Raw genomic sequence first — 16,542 nt, 5'->3', positions numbered from 1 at the left:
TATTGAGCTTACTTAGGAGCCTTTGATGAGGAACTTTATCAAAAGCTTTCTGGAAGTCAAGGTAAACAACATCTGTTGGGTCCCCCTTGTCCACATGTTTGTTCACTCCCTCAAAGAACTCTAACAGGTTAGTGAGACAAGATCTTCCCTTACAGAACCCATGCTGAGTCTGCCTCAATAGGTTTTGTTCATCTATGTGCCTACTCATTCTTTCCTTAATAATAGTCTCCACCAACGTATCCGGTATCGACGTCAGACTGACTGGTCTGTAATTTCCCTGATCAGCTTTGGAACCCTTTTTAAAGATGGGAGTGACGTTAGCTACCGTCCAGTCCTCAGGAATGGAGGCAGATTTTAATGAAAAATTACATATTTTTGTCAGGAGATCCACAAGTTCACATCTGAGTTCTTTCAGAACTCTCGGATGTCTGCCATCCGGGCCTGGTGATTTATCAGTTTTTAAGTTGTCTATCAGTCGTAGGACCTCCTCTCTCGTCACCTCAATCTGACTCAGGTCTTTCAACACCCCTCTTGAAATCAGCGGTTCTGGAGTGGGCAAGCGCTTCTCATCTTCCACAGTGAAGACGGAGGCAAAAAATGCATTCAGCTCCTCAGCCATTTCCCTATCATCCTTCATTACTCCTTTTACCCCTTGGTCATCCAAGGGCCCCACTGCCTCCCTGGCTGGTTTCCTACTTCTAATGTATTTGAAGAAAGTTTTATTGTTGGTCTTTATATTTTTTTTGCTATATGCCCCTCATATTCCTTTTTTGCCTGCCGCATCACAGACTTGCATTTTATTTGCTCCAATTACACATCAGTCTCCAATTTCGGCATATTTATCCGCCTCACTGTGTTTCCCCCTGGAATTAAATCCAAACAAATGGTGGCCATATAGACTTAGCTTGTTATTCCTGTTTGGTTCTCACATCTGTTAAAACATCTGCACTGTGTTGTAGGCTGATTTGCCGTTCACCCTCTACCTATATGCACGGACTGATAACTTCCGTTTCAATGTATCTGATGAAGTGTGCCTGCAGACGAAAGCTTGCGCCCAGAATAGAACTTGGTTGGTCTTAAAGGTGCCGCTGGACTCAGACCTTGTTCTGCTGCTTCAGACTAACAGGGCTGCCCCCACTTGAATCTAAGTAACGGTCTGCCTGTTGCTGCCACTGCTGCTGCTGCATCATCAGTAGCTGTTTTCTCTTGGCAGCAGAGGAACGGAGGACTTTCCTGCTCCATAACTCGCTGGAGCCTTTGCCCGACGGTGCGGCAGGCCCTTCCCCTGCCAGATGCCAGTTTCCCGAGCACTTCCCTTTCCGTCCCCCTGTGACTCTCTCACCAGAGCTGGAAAAAAAGGGGGGGGGGAGAAGGGAAAAACTCAACCCAAGATAACACTGCGAACCAGAAGGGTTAAGCTGACCATATATATTATAAAAATACAAAATTTATTAGGGTGTACACATATTAAAATATATTCGGGTTAAATTTTTTTTTCTAGTATCAGACTAATAAAAGCTTATTTATTTATTTATTTATTTATTTATTTATATCTTCGATTTCTACCCCGCTCCAACCCCGAAGGGTCTCTGAGCGGCTTACAAGTTCCAAATTTATCCCTAGCTAAGGCCACATGTCTACAGGGGTTGGGGCTGCCTACCGGCACCCAGGTGGCAGGGCTCGCTATTTTTCTTGGTTGTTCTTCCCGGGCGGTCTTTCGGGTGTCAGTGCTCGGTTCCTGGTGTGGTCGTCCGGTCCGGAGGCTTCTTCTTTCTTTCTTTCGGCGGGCTCGTCTGGTATGTGGGTCGTATCGACTTACAGCCCAGCTAACGTCCGTACGGCTCCGCTGCGCTTGCGTCACGTCACCACGTCCTTCTGTAGCTCCGCCTCTGTCTCCACCTCCATCATAATAATATCAATTATTAATACACATGATGGGTCAACACTTTCCAGCTGAAGACCAAACGCGTTTCGGCCTCAAAGGGCCTTCCAGTCAGTGGTCACTATTACAACATAGTATAGACACACATTCAAACATATGTATACTTATTTAAAGACCAGATGTTGTATCCTTATACGTTTGCAATTGTGTTGCTGGTATTAATGACACATCATGGAATGACACACAGTCAGACTTTTGAAATCTCAGTACCAGAATAATTGGAATGAATATGGCCATACCTAGGGCCCATCATTAATACCAGCAACACAATTGCAAACATATAAGGATACAACATCTAGTCTGTAAATAAGTATACGTATGTTTGAATGTGTGTCTATACTATGTTGTATAGTGACCACTGAGACTGAAACGCGTTTGGTCTTCAGTTGGAAAGTGTTAACCCATCATGTGTATTAATAATTGATATGCTTTTATTAGTCTGATACTTGGAAAAAAATTTTTAACCCGAATATATTTTAATATGTGTACACCCTAATATATGTTGTATTTTTATAATATGTATGGTCAGCTTAACCCTTCTCTCCCCAGAGCACCGATGCAAAGCATGGCTTGTTTCCATCCATGGCTTCATCCCCACCCTTTGCTTTTCTCTCCGGGGCCAGGGAAGATCAGCACCTGTTCAGCGCTGGCTCTCGGCAGGAATCCACCCAGCGCAGCTTGTCCCCAAATTTTCTCATGCGCCATCACCATCTGTTACGTTGTCCGCCACGTGTCCCCCTGTTGTACATCAACAGTCACCTCCCAGGCAGGATTTCCCCAGCCTAATCTGCATTTCCTCTCCAGAACAGCTTGGCCTTCTTTTTCTTCAAAACTCTCGTCCTTCAGTCCTACGCAGTCGGTAGGAGTTCAGCCAAATCTTCTCTGGGGAAAAAAGCGATGTCAAAAATGATGGCAGTAATTGCCCTCATTACTGCCTGTTGTGCCTCCATAAAGGCAGAGAGTAAACAGAGGGAGCCGTAACCTCCCTTCCTGCACAATTCCCTCTTGTCCCGTTATTATGCTCAAGGTGACCCTGGTATGACCAAGCTCAGCTGTAGTGGGAATTCAGTGCCAGGGCTCAGTCGGTGAACATCGGAAGTGACAGACTGGAGTGCTGAAATGAGAACATTTTGGTCTCCCCGGGTGCCCTGTTTCTGACCTGAGAGTTACAGTTTCTCAAGAAAAGAACTTCAAAGGCAGACTCCAGTGTGAAACTGTTGACTGGGATTCATTAAGAAGTTTCACACTGCCTCACCCACTGGGTTGAACAGGGATGCTAGACTTGAATAGACCTTTGGTCTTATTCTTTAAGGTGCCCAAGGCGCCTGTTTATCTGTTGCTACAACGGATTAATGTGGACTATACCACATAGCAATTTGTTGCTCCCCACGGCTAAGTGATGCAGAGCAAATGAGACAAAATAATAGAAATTGGAGAGTAATTTCATGCACAGATTTTGTGGATTTGCACAGAATTTGGTTTTTTTCATGATATGGAATTGAACAGGGACTTAGGGTTTTTATCTTACTAGAAGCGTTAATAATCTTAGCAAAACCCGGAACGTGTTATAGGTAGGGTTGCTGGCTTTGGGTTGGAAAATACCTTGGGATTTGGGGGGTGGAGCCTGTGGAGGGTGGGGTTTGGGGAGGGGAGGGGCCTCAGCAGTGTATAATGCCATAGAGCAGGGGTGTCAAACATTCAGCCCAGGGGCCGGATCAGGCCCTCAGAGGGCTTCTATCAGGCCCCCAGAGGAACTGGCTGTCTTCTGCTGCTTCTTCCAGTTCTGCTGCTGCTGCATCATTGTAGATTTGCAGCTTATGGATACACACCTGAACAGCACACTCAAGATTGCAACAGCACAGACATTTTTGATGCAGTAATTCAGAGCAAGAGGTGTCAGTTATCAGACACTGTTAAATAAACAAAATATTGCAAGAGTGCTAATGTTTTAAGCATGTTTTTATTTTAAGTAAAAAAAAACCCCACTTTGTGTTTGGGTCCTTTATAAAGTTTATATATCCGCTACCCGGCATTATCTTTTATGACACGCATGGCCCAGCCCAACAAGGTCTCATTTACGTCAGATCCAGCCCTCATAACAAATGAGTTCGACACCCCTGCCATAGAGTCTACTCTCCAATGTAGCCATTTTCTCCAGAGGTCATCTGGAGATTGGCAACCCTAGTTACAGGCGATACACAAAATGCTGCTTCAGCATGGTGAATAAAGGAGACTCCACAGTATGTCTCCTTCAGAGCCGAAGTACGTATTGAATGAAGAAATCCCAGTAGAAGAACCAGCCATTGACTCAAGGACTCAAGGAAAATAGACACGATATATTGTAATTGTCGTTTCCTTGAGGTTAGCTGCTTGTAAAAGTATTGTAATGGCTTCAGTGTTAATTTTTTTTATAGTCCCTATTAAACTGTTTTACAACCTGTATGCGATTCCTTTGAAAAATTACTTCTAAGAGACTTTGGGGGATTACATGGGCCGGCTGTTCAAAGGCAAAACGCTGATAAAAACACTGTGAAAAGTGACTGCTGTTCCAAGAGACTCCTTCAGCTCTGAACATTGTGAGTTTTTCGACATGTTGAGGAAAACTTGAAAGCTGTGGACAGATCGGTATGTGTCAGATGTTGTTGACTCTTCATTTGTGCACAGTTTCCCATGCTTTTCCCTCCACGCAAAAAGAACTGCTTTTCATATACACTTTTAAGATCAGGATCTGAAACTGTTAGGATAGGGGGAAAGGGAAATTTGAAGTGCCAGATAGCCATGCTGGTCAAAAGAAAAATCCCCAACCAAATCCTTGCGGTACTCTTCATGAGGATGAACCAAAATGGCACAAAACTACATTCAGGCTTTCAAGTTCTAAGAAAGAAAGAAAGAAAGAAAGAAAGAAAGAAAGAAAGAAAGAAAGAAAGAAAGAAAGAAAGAAAGAAAGAAAGAAAGAAAGAAAGAAAGAAAGAGGTTGGGTTAGAAGAAGAAGAGGAGATTGGATTTATACCCCACCCTTCACTCGGAGTCTCAGAGCAGCTTACAATTTCCTTTCCCTTCCCCTCCCCACAACAGACACTCTGTGTGGTAGGTGGAGCTGAGAGAGCTCTTTTGAGAACTGCTCATGAGAGAACAGCCCCGAAACAACTTGTAATTGACCCAAGGTCACACCAGCAGCTGCATGTGGAGGAGTGGGGAATCAAATCTGGTTCTCCCAGACTAGATCTGCGCTCCTAACCACTACACCAAACTGGCAGGGTGGGGCTGGGTGGGCTTTTTGTTCCTATTTGGGGAATACTTAGGCGGCCTTGAGGTACAGGGCAGAACTGATATCAGGCATCCATAGTGGGGTTGCAAACTTCCCGGTGGTCAAACTAAGTATACACACCATGAAAAAATAAGGAAAATTGCAATTTATGTAAACAACTAAATTTATGCCATGCAATAGATATCTCAATTTCCATGTATCAAAAATTCAACAATCTTTTAGTGTTCCTCATAAACGGCTGATACAGTCATATCCATTCATTCAGCAAGTGAGCTCCATATATGTCAGCCGTCAAGGGTCCTTGCTGTGATTTGACCTTGTTGAAAACTGGAAGCCACGGAGGTTGTGTCAGCTGACTTATCTTCTGTTCTGGGCTCTCACAAGGCTCACAAACACAACTCCAGCATGCCAGCTATAATGCCTGTTTCGCACAGGCTTCTCCGTGGGAAATCGTGAAATACAAGCTTCAAAGCTTCATCCCATTAAGGGTGGGTGGTCAGTCCTAGGTTTCCAAAAACAGCAAAAATTGCCAAAACGGTTGTGTTTGTGAGCCTCGTTCAGCGCTGTCTCACTTGAGAGCCAGTTTGGTGTGGTGGTTTTTTAATATAACTTTGGTGTGGTGGTTAAGTGCGCGGACTCTAATCTGGGAGAACTGGGTTTGATTCCCCACTCGTCCCCCTGCAGCTGCTGGATGGCCTTGGGCAAGCCACAGTTCTGTCAGAGCTGTTCTCTGAAGGACAGTTCTGGAAAGAGCTCTCTCAGCCCCACCTACCTCTCAGGGTGTCTGTTGTGGGGAGGGGAAGGGAAAGGAGTTTGTAAGCCGCTCTGAGACTCTGAGTGAAGGGTGGGGTATAAATCCAATCTCCTCCTCCTCCTCCTCCTCCACCTTCTTCTTGCTTTACCAGATGTGAGTGGAAGACATTTGAAATGCAGCATTGTCCTAAAGATTAGGCGACAAAATTGGGAACATTCCAAGAGCTGGGTTTCCCCCCCAGCACAGATATCAAAAAAAGAGAGAAAAATTCACACCAATGAAGGACGTGTGGCGACGCTAAAGGCTGGCAGCTTGTCACAGTTGTCAGATCACTCGCAGCCAGCTGGAGGCTGTTTTCCACTGGCAGTCTTTGTTTGAAATATTTATACCCTACTTCTCCTTCATTTGTAGTAGCCTGTAACAAAAGTGAGGTTTACAGTAAGCTTTCTTTTCTTTTTACGCAGTAGGTAGTAGGGTTGCCAGCCCCCAGGTGGGACCGGAATGACAGCTCCTCTCCGGACTACAGATTTTATTTATTTATTTACTTACTTACTTATTTTATTTCACTTATACCCCGCCCTCCCCGCAAGCGGGCTCAGGGCGGCTTACATAGGCACAACTGTGCAATAAAATACAACAGGATTAAAACAGTAAAGGCACCAAGTGCAATAAAAACAGAACAAGTTAAAACAATTAAAACAAAAACCTCACACCTTGCAGGATACATTAGGAACTAAAATACTCACTCCCTATTGTATATCGCGGTGGGATCAAGAGGGGGGATGCCATGGGCCAAGATGTTCCAGATGGCCAGTCGGCCCATACAGAGATCAGTTCCCCTGGAGAAAATGGATGCTTTGGAGGGGTGGACTCACTGATATCGCACCGCACTGAGGTCCTTGTCTTCCCCACGATCCTTCCCCAAATCTCCAGGAGTTCCACCACCTGGATCTGGCAACTGTAGCCCCCCATCCCCTGCTTGTGGCCAGGGGGGACCTGCTCCGAGTTTGGAAAAGCTTGGAGATTTGGGGAAGGAGCCGGGAGCAGGCAGGGTTTGGGGAGGGGAGCAACCTTGGTGGAGCCTAATGCCATAGAGGTCCACGCTCCAAAATTGCCCTTTTCTCCAGCGGAATTGATCTCTGTAATCTGGAGATGAGCTGTAATTCCAGGGGATCTCCAGGTAGGATTGCCTGGCCCTCCTTGGACACCGGTGGGCGGTAGGGGGTTAGGATCGCAAGCTCCAGGTTGATGAACCCCCGGAGAGTAGGGTTGCCACGTCGTACCTCGTCCTGAAGCGGGGGACTCCCGGGTTGCTCCTGGAGTGCGCGCCGCATCCACGTCACCAGGAAGTGACGCGACCACGCCGGGCACGCTGGGGGCGGGGCCACGACCATCCAAGGGAAAACCATAGAGTTTTCCCTCGGGTGACCGTGGCCTCGCCCCCAGCGTGCCCGGCGTGGTCGCGTCACTTCCTGGTGACGTGCACGTCGGGGTGGAGTTCCCCCGGGGCCCGATCCGCCGATGGCGGGGAACGGGCCTCTGGGGCGGGGGTTTCCCCGCCCCCTGGGGGGACTTGCCAAGCCTACTGGAGATTGGGAACTGGAGGCTGGGGAGGACAGGGACTTCAGTGGGGTACAATGCCATAGTGTCCCCCCCTCCAAAGCAGCCATTTTCTCCAGGGGGACAGATTTCTGTAGGCTGGAGATGAGCTGTGATTCTGGGGGACCCCCAGGCTCCACCGGGAGGAGGAAAACACTGGGAGTGGAGTTCCTTTCTTCGCACGAGGGATCACGCAGGGAAGGAGTTGCGTTGCTACTGGAGACTCCCCGGCAGAGACCTTTCCCGCCTGGGAGTGAAGTCTTAGAGCCACATGGGAGCAGCCCTTTGGAGGATTCTGGAGGATTCCATCCCGCCAAGAGGCAGAAAAAGCAGGAAGGGATCCGAATCACAGACACAGTGGAAGATGAGCTGCCGACTGCCCTTCCCCCACCCTTTGTAATTTATCTTTGGTGGCAGAAAGGAAGGTTTTTGCACATGTGGTGCTATTGCTGTGTGCAAGGCTATTTTGGGGTAGGAACGCACAGGAACGGAGTTCCGGCTGGCTCCCGAGTTGGCCACGCCCAGCAGGAGCTCATTAGCATAATAGGCCACACCCAGCAGCAGGAACTCATTAGGATTTAGGGTTCCCAAATGGCACCGGGGGGCGGGAAATCCCCCGCTTTGACAGCCCCAATTTTCGACGCGACAAAAATCGAGCCCGGGGGGAACCCCACCCCTCTTTGTTTTCCCCTCAAATGGCGTGGCCCCGCCCCCAGCGGGTGTGGCCTAATATGCTAATGGGTTTCTGCTGTTGGGTGTGGCCTATTATGCTAATGAGTTCCTGCTGGGCTTTTTCTACCAAAAAAAGCCCTGACTGTGTGGACTATTTATGACATCGGCGGAGCAATCCTCTGCGGAGTTCCTCCAGTCTTATCTCCATTGATTCCAATGGATTTAAACTCGATTAACTCTGCAGGGGATTGCACCCTGAGAGTTGGGTCTTTGCGTCTAAGAGAGTGTGCTGTTCCTTGGTTATGTCAACACTAAGACAATACTATTTGTATGAAAAGACATGCAGTGAAGGTTATTTTACAATAAAATTTTGCATACACATATGTGTATGCTTCCAATTTGCTCTGCTTGAATACAGGTACGAGCTTTGGTGTAGTGGTTAAGAGCGCGGACTCTAATCTGGGAGAGCCGGGTTCGATTCCCCACTCCTCCACGTGCAGCCAGCTGGGTGACCTTGGGTCAGTCACAAGTTTTTTCAGAGCTGTTCTCTCAAGGGCAGTTCTCGAGAGAACTCTCTTAGCCCCACTTACCTCACAGTGTATCTGTTGTTGGGAGGGGAAGAGAAAGGGATTGTAAGCCACTCTGAGACTCCTTCAGGTAGTGAAGGGTGGGGTATAAACAGGGGTCATTTCCTGCAGGAGTGGAGCTCCGGCAGTAAAGAGCCCAGGGGGCAGGTACATGCAACAAGGCCCACCCCCTGCTCCCAGCAGCCCTCAGTCAGAGCAAGAAGCAGCCAGATAAGTTGCAGAGGCCCCTGGTCCAAAACAGTCCAGTGGCACCTTTAAGACCAAGTTTTATTCAAGTACAAGCACTCCCTCCTCTGCGAGGACAGATCTGCACGTCTCCCCCACCCCCCAATAGCTAGCAATCCAAAACAGTCCAGTGGAGCCTGAGCGGTGGGTGTTGCCTTCTGACACACTTCCGGTGATGTCAGGGGGTGTGGCATATGCAAATGAGTTATGCTAAAGAGTTATGCGAATGAGCTCCTGCACCTCTTTTTCTACGAAATGACCCCTGGGTATAAATCCAAACTCTTCTCTTCTCTTCTTCTCTTGTTTGATAAAGAGAGGCAAACAAAAAGAGCATTTATTTATTTATTCAAATATTTACGCCCGTTCTCTAGGGAAGCTTCCCAAGGCAGCTTGCAAAATAAAACATCATCAAACCGCAAAACATTTAAAAGTTGTTAATTAAAACCCATCATTTAAAAACCCAGCCAGAGGAAAAAAGCCATAAATGAAAAGCCACTTGAAATAAATTCAATGGTGTGCTGGCTAAAAGCGCACTATCAAAGTTGTGTTAAAAGGTTAACCCCTTCATTAAAAGGTATTGCCCCAGTAACATGACCTCAATAGAGATATGGGTGATTTATTGCCCAGTATTGGATAGCAGGCTAAATGAGGGAAATCGGTGCATAATATGCAGCAGATGGCTCCAAAGTCTGAGCACCGATAACAATTGAAGGTCCCGGTACACGGGCCGTAAAATGCGGGGGGGGGGGAGCGTGGCAGTTTGGCCTGGAGCAAAATAACGCGCGGCCGCCCGATCACACGTCCCATCGAGGTCCCGTGGGTAGGGGCGAGGTGGCGATCACAAGACAATCCTGCAGCGCGGCAAAGAAGCGGCGCGGCACGATCTCACCAACGGTATGTGTGATTCTGTGGAGCAACGGAACTTTCGCTTTCCTCTTCGTGCGCATGCACCGTTGGGTGCTTGTGCGCATCCTGTGGAGACTTGGGGGGGGAACCCTGTTTGCAACGGGACATGGGCGGGCGTCGTATGCCACGGACTACCACCGGAAACACGATCAGACGCCAGCCCTTGCCCCGTGGTTTCCGGACACTAGTACCTCGGAGGTACTAGTTTTTAACTCCGCATCTTCGGCGGGAAGCCTCGGGCTCGCCATGGGAACTCTACGCTTCCCAGATGTTGTGGTGTGATCGTGCCCGGAAAATCCGCCTATCATCCATCTCAGTAGCGTGGCTAATGCTCCGTCTGACCGCAGCCTTATTTATAAAACTCAGGAGCAGTGGTTTTACCCCCATGCACATTACACGCCTTTTGCGTTGCCTGTTTCTCAAGCCAGTGTGGTGTAATGGGTAGAGCTGGAGTCCCCAACCTTTTTTCACCCTGTGGTCACCTTTGAAAGTCTGACATGGGGTGGTGGAGCCAGCCCCAAAAGGCCTACCACAAAAGGCGGTCATGCGTGACCAACAGTAACTCCTCAGCATTTCAGGCAGGAGCCATGTTTCATAGAATGCCAGGTAAAATGAATACTGTGATTATAAATATCTTCTTGCTTTGCCTTCAGATATGCCGTAGTGCAATGATGGCGAACCTTTTAGAGACCGAGTGCCCAAACTGCGACCCAAAACCCACTTATTTATCGCAAAGTGCCAACACGGCCATTTAACCTGAATACTGAGGTTTTACTTTAGAAAAAACAACTCATACATTAACTTAAGATGATCCAAACAAAGTAAGGAAAGCAATCCCAAATGCTTTCATTGACTTAAAATTATTTGGCAGAGAATTCGACACTTTAATGATTGTCTGGGCCTGGCTGGGGCAATGGCACACGTGCCCACAGAGAGGGCTCTGAGTGCCACCTCTGGCACCCGTGCCGTAGGTTCGCCACCACTGCCGTAGTGTATGCTTATACTTTGGCACCTGCTGCCAAAGATGTGCTTTAAAAATCCCCACAGCCAGTCAGATCTCCAGGGACCAGTCAGAAGCCCTGCCAAGCAACATTCCTACCTGACCCCATCCGCTTTCTAATAACCCTTGTCGTGCACCAGGACAGGTGTTCATAGGCATCATGGTTCCCCTGGGTTTACAGTGGCTCAGAGGTTAAGACGCTGAGTTGCAGACCAGAAGGTCGGTAGTTTGGCAGGTTGAGACCCGAGCGCCACATCATGGAGTGAGCTCCCGAATCTGGCCCCAGCTCCTGCCAACCTAGCGGTTTGAAAGCAAGAAATCAGTGTGAAGGTAACAGCGTTCCGTGCATTTAGTCATGCCAGCCACATGTCCATGGAAACGTCTTCGGACAGCGCTGGCTCTTCGGCTTAGAAACGGAGATGAGCACCGCAACCCTAGAGTTGGATTTGACTAGCTTTCGAGCAAGGGAAACCTTTATGTACCATGGAAGCTTGCTGGGTGACGCTGGGCCAGCCACACACACTCTGCATAATCTACCTTGCAGAGATGTTGTGAAAATAAACTGAAGAAGGGAAGAATGTGGTAAACCACTTTGGGCTCACATTGAGGAAAAGCAGGATATAGATTAAGTAAATAAAAAAAGTTGAGCAAACTTCAGAGGATGGTGGAAGACCGGAGGGCCTGGCGTGATCTGGTCCATGGGGTCGCGAAGAGTTGGACTCGACTGTGCGACTGAACAACAACAACAAATAAAAAAAGCTTTGCATGATATTTCCACTAATCATTGCATAGCATTCTACGTATCTTCTAGTAATTTCTAAGCTTCTTGGCCCGAGCTTAGAGTGGGGAGCTGAAGGGGAGTGTGTGTGTTATTTTGTATAAACTCTAAAATGGAGAGTCAAGTCCCAGAGTTTTGTGGTGGTGTTTGAACGCAATCTCCAAGATTTATTTATTTATTTATTTATTTGTTCAATTTATACCCCAGGCAGGCTCAGGGCAGCTTAAAGGTAAAGGTAAAGGTCTCCCTTGCTCGAAAGCCAGTTGAATCCGACTCTAGGGTTGCGGACGGTGCTCATCTCCGTTTCAAAGCTGAAGAGCCAGCGCTGTCCGATGACGTTTCCGAGGTCATGTGGCCGGCATGACTAAACACCGAGGTGCACGGAAGGCTGTTACCTGGAAGTAAATACAGATAACTATTAAATTATCATTAAAAATTCTAAAAACAGTTCATTATAAAACAGTGCAGTCTCATAAAGTGCTAGCAGTGTTGTTTTAATTTCATAGCGATGGCAGTACTATCTGAGTGCATTCAATAGATTACCTAGATGTTCAGCTCACTGATCTTTCCCAGATATAATCAGCAGGCACAGGCTGCCAATAGCAAAACAGGGGCCAGGGCTCTATAAATTTCAGTTGTTGTTGGTAATGGTGGCGGATCCTTCATTGGAGGCCTGGTGGAAGAGCTCAGTCTTACAGGCCCTGCAGAACTGTAACAGGTCCCGCAGGGCCCTGATCTCTTCTGGGAGCTCATTCCACCAGTACGGAGCCCCGAAAAAGCCCTGGCCCTGGCTGCAGCCAGCCTGGCATCCTTGGGACCCAGGAGGGCCAGTCGGTTTTGTGACCGTAGTGGTCTCTGGGGTACATATGGGGAAAGGCGGTCCCTCAGGCATGTCGGACCGTGGCCATAGAGGGCTTTAAAGGTGAGAACCAGCACCTTGAAGTGAATTCGGTATGCTATCGGCAGCCAGTGCACTTCTATAGCAGCAGCTGTTGCTCAGGTTCCATTCGCAGTAGTGGCTTGGGGGAAGGAGAAGGTGTTTTGAGCCTGTATTATAGTAAGCCTTTATGATCCTTACAGGAAAAGCAAGGAGCCTTGCATCTTTGAATATCTGATGTTGGATCATAAAGAATTGATCTGCTGTACACGATCCGATGGCTACAGGCCTGAGGTAGAAAGTTAAAGATCTGAACGGAACTGGCCTTTCCCCTTCTGCCTGCCCTTTCCCCTTCTGATCTTATTGCGCTGCATACAGACCCGGGGTTCTTTTTCAGAAACAGAAGATGAATGGAGATCAGTTGTTTTTGGTGGCTGTGCCTTCCGCAAAGTGTGTGGAGTCAGTATTTAAGGGCGGTGGAGTTTGATTTAAGGAGGACTGGGACGCATGGTAATAGTTTGTCCTTTGCTGTCAGCAGAGTAATCGTTATGTTCACTTCTTAAAAAAGAAGCTCCCAGCCAAACGTCAAGAAAATTAGATTGAGCACTGATAGAGTTTGAGAAGGTAGAAAAGGCTATTCCAGCGGTGAAGTGTTTATGGATATAAATTGATCTGCTGGTAGGTCGTGGCTGTTTAAGTGTGCCTGGCTTGAAAGACAGCCACGAAAGACGATTGCCTGCAACCTGGGAACATGATGTTTATTACGGTCAGTCGCCTTGACTGTGATCTGTGCCTCCCCCCCCCTCCGCATTCACCTTTGCTCAGGAGGGGTGTAATGGTGGCAGTGGGAAATATTAGTGCACGAAGCCGGAAAGGGGAATGGCATGGGGTACTAGAGCAAACCAGTCAATGAAAACCACTCTGCTGTGTCTGGTGGTCCACAAGAGATCTACTGCTTGCTGATTTTGGTTGCCCATTCATGTATAGGCTTGCCAAGTCCCCCCGGGCGGCGGGGAAACCCCCGCCCCAGAGGCCTGTTCCCCGCCGGCGGCAGATCGGGCCCCGGGGGGAACTCCACCCCGACGTGCACGTCACCAGGAAGTGACGCGACCATGCGGGGCACGCTGGGGGCGGGGCCACAGTCATCTAAGGGAAAACTCTTATGGTTTTCCCTGGGACGGTCGTGGTCCCGCCCCCAGCGTGCCCAGCGTCGTCACGTCACTTCCTGGTGACTTGCGTGCGGCGCGTGCGCAGACTCCGAGATCGACCCGGGAGTCCCCCACTCCGGAACAAGGTGAGACTTGGCAACCCTATTCATGTATCTCTACTAGTGTTGCCACTCCCAATTCCTGGACATTCAGGGGCTGTTCACTGAAGAGGGTGGAGTTTAAGGAAAGGAGGAAGCTCAGCTCAGGGGTGTAGCGGTGGCACTTCTGGGTCAAAGGTCAACTTTCAGTTCCTCCCCTTCCTACGAGGTCACTTCCTCCCACAAACTCCAGCCGTGTTGTTCTGCTAAAAAAAGCAACACCGTTCCAAATTTCTCTTCAGATTTTTATTTAGTCAGGTGGGTAGCCGTGTTGGTCTGAAGACTGAAGCAGCGGAACAAAGTTTGTGTCCAGTGGCACTTTTAAGACCAACAAAGTTTTATTCACGGTACAAGCTTTCTTGTGCCCGCACGCTTCTTCAGATATAGTGAAACAAATGGTTGAGGAAGTCTTGTTTCAATGTATCTGTAATTGGAATAGAACCATTTTTTCCACAGTAAACATTGGTGGGGTGCAACCTTTGGTTAGTCACTGTGGTCCATTTGTGGCTTGAACCTCCAGGGGGTGGCTGGAGGTCTTCTGCTATTACAAGTGATTTCCAGGTGACAGAGATCAGTTCACCTGGAGAAGATGGCCACTTTGGAAAGTGGTGTTATACCCCATTGAAGTCCCTCCCCTCCCCAGGCTCCGCCCTCCCGACCTCCAGGTGTTTCCCAAGCCAGGGCTGGCCAACCTGTGATCAGACCCTCCCAACAATTTTTAAATGGCTAAATTCTCCTTAAAAAGGGTGCTGGTGGCCGCAGATTGGCCTGTACCTGTGCCTTCATGAATCTGGTCTTCTGTGCGTGTGTGTATGTAACTCTTGTCAGATGTGTTTAAAAAATAATCCAGTTTCCTGGCATACTGTTGGCTTAGAAAAGGTTGTCCTGCTGTTTCCCACACTCACTGGACCCCCAGTGTGAGGCATGAACTCACAAGAATCCTGATCACAAAAGCGAATCATAACATCCGTTCCAGGGATTCAAAAGCTGTACGTTGAAATCTTACAGCATGTTCTTTTGATTGTTTTTAATATGTAGCTTAGTTCTTTTTTCATTTTCTTTTCAGGTGATTTTGATCCTTACCAAGTATTACCACACAGATATGGGCAAAGTATTGGAAAGTTCTTTGTGGAGGTAAGCTTATTCTTCCAAACTTAGGAGTTTTTTTTTGTCGGTTCTGGCCCCATACTGCTTTGGTTTATGCCCTGATTTCTACATCCATTTTTGTGCCTTTAGCTTTCACTTTGTCGTCTCCCCCCCCCCTTTCTTTTGAGACCACTTTTACCCTGGTCTTTTACTGGGAGCCGATTTTGAGCCGCCTTTTTCCTCATGCCTAATGTTTCTATTGGTCTTCTCAGGGCTCTTTTTGTAGATAAAGCCCAGCAGGAACTCATTAGCCTAATAGGCCACACCCAACAGCAGAAACCCATTAGCATATTAGGCCACACCCCTGACAGCACAGCTCATTAGCACATTAGGCCGCACCCCCATGTTACCAGAAGTGTGGTCATCCAGCCACGCCCACCTTTTCCTTGTTATTCTGTTTACCTTGTCTGTTGTCAAAACCCAGGGCCTTTTTTTGTAGCAGGAACTCCTTTGCATGTTAGGCCACACACCCCTAATGTAGCCAATCCTAATGAGTTTCTGCTGTTGGGTGTGGCCTATTATGCTAATGAGTTCCTGCTGGGCGTGGCCAACTTGGGAGCCAGCTGGAGCTCGGTTCCTTTGTGTTCCTGCCCAAAAATAGCCCTGGTCGTCTTTATCCTGCCCGCTCCTACCAAGTTCCAGCTTACTTTTCAGTGATTGCACTGCTGTCATTGTAAAAAAGGGTTGCCAAGTCCTACTGTAGCTACAGCGGGGGGAGTCCGGGCCCTGTCTGGGAGCTCCTTGGCATGCGTGCAAAGCATGCCCAGTGTGATGACGTCACCCAGAGGTGACATCATCGTGTCGGGCACGTTGGGGGCGGGACCACTATAATTTGAGGGGAAAGGATAGAGTTTTCCCTCAAATAATAGAGCGTCCGCCCCCGCAATGTGCCTGACGCAATGTGTCACCTCTGGGTGACGTCACCACGCCGGCGCACGTCTCCGCGATCCCAGCACTTTGGGGGTGGGGTTCCCCCCGGCGGCCCAATTTGGGCCGGCAGGTAACGGACCCATCGAGTGGAGGTTTCCCCGTCCCCCCGGGGGACCTGGCAACCCTATTGTAAATACGGAGAACAAGAAAAACCGTGAGAAAGTGACACTTAATATATGTCTTTAAAGAATCATAGAAAAGTGAACAAAAATAATATACATAATCATAGAAAAATATATATTGACGGTGATCTCCGGAATGTCTTGCCGTTTCGAAGGAAGATCTTCTTCCGAGCAAGCATTACAATCATCCTAGCCCATGGCAGGTTCTACTCTACATTACAGCTGGTATGAGTATTGGTGAGTTTTCTATACATAAAATCTTCTTTGATAATTGTGAGACGTCACCAGAGGATATGAACTATTGAGAGACAGTTTTTGTCCCACTTCTTTGTTCAGAAGAAGATATTCCTTCGAAATGGCAAGACATTCCGGAGATCACCGTCAATATATATTTTTCTATGATTATGTATATTACAAGAGGGGGACCCGC

Source organism: Gekko japonicus, unplaced genomic scaffold, assembly GCF_001447785.1.
Source record: "Gekko japonicus isolate JY-2015 unplaced genomic scaffold, Gekko_japonicus_V1.1 scaffold2139, whole genome shotgun sequence".
Taxonomy (NCBI): domain Eukaryota; kingdom Metazoa; phylum Chordata; class Lepidosauria; order Squamata; family Gekkonidae; genus Gekko; species Gekko japonicus.
This window is presented reverse-complemented; position numbering follows the sequence as displayed.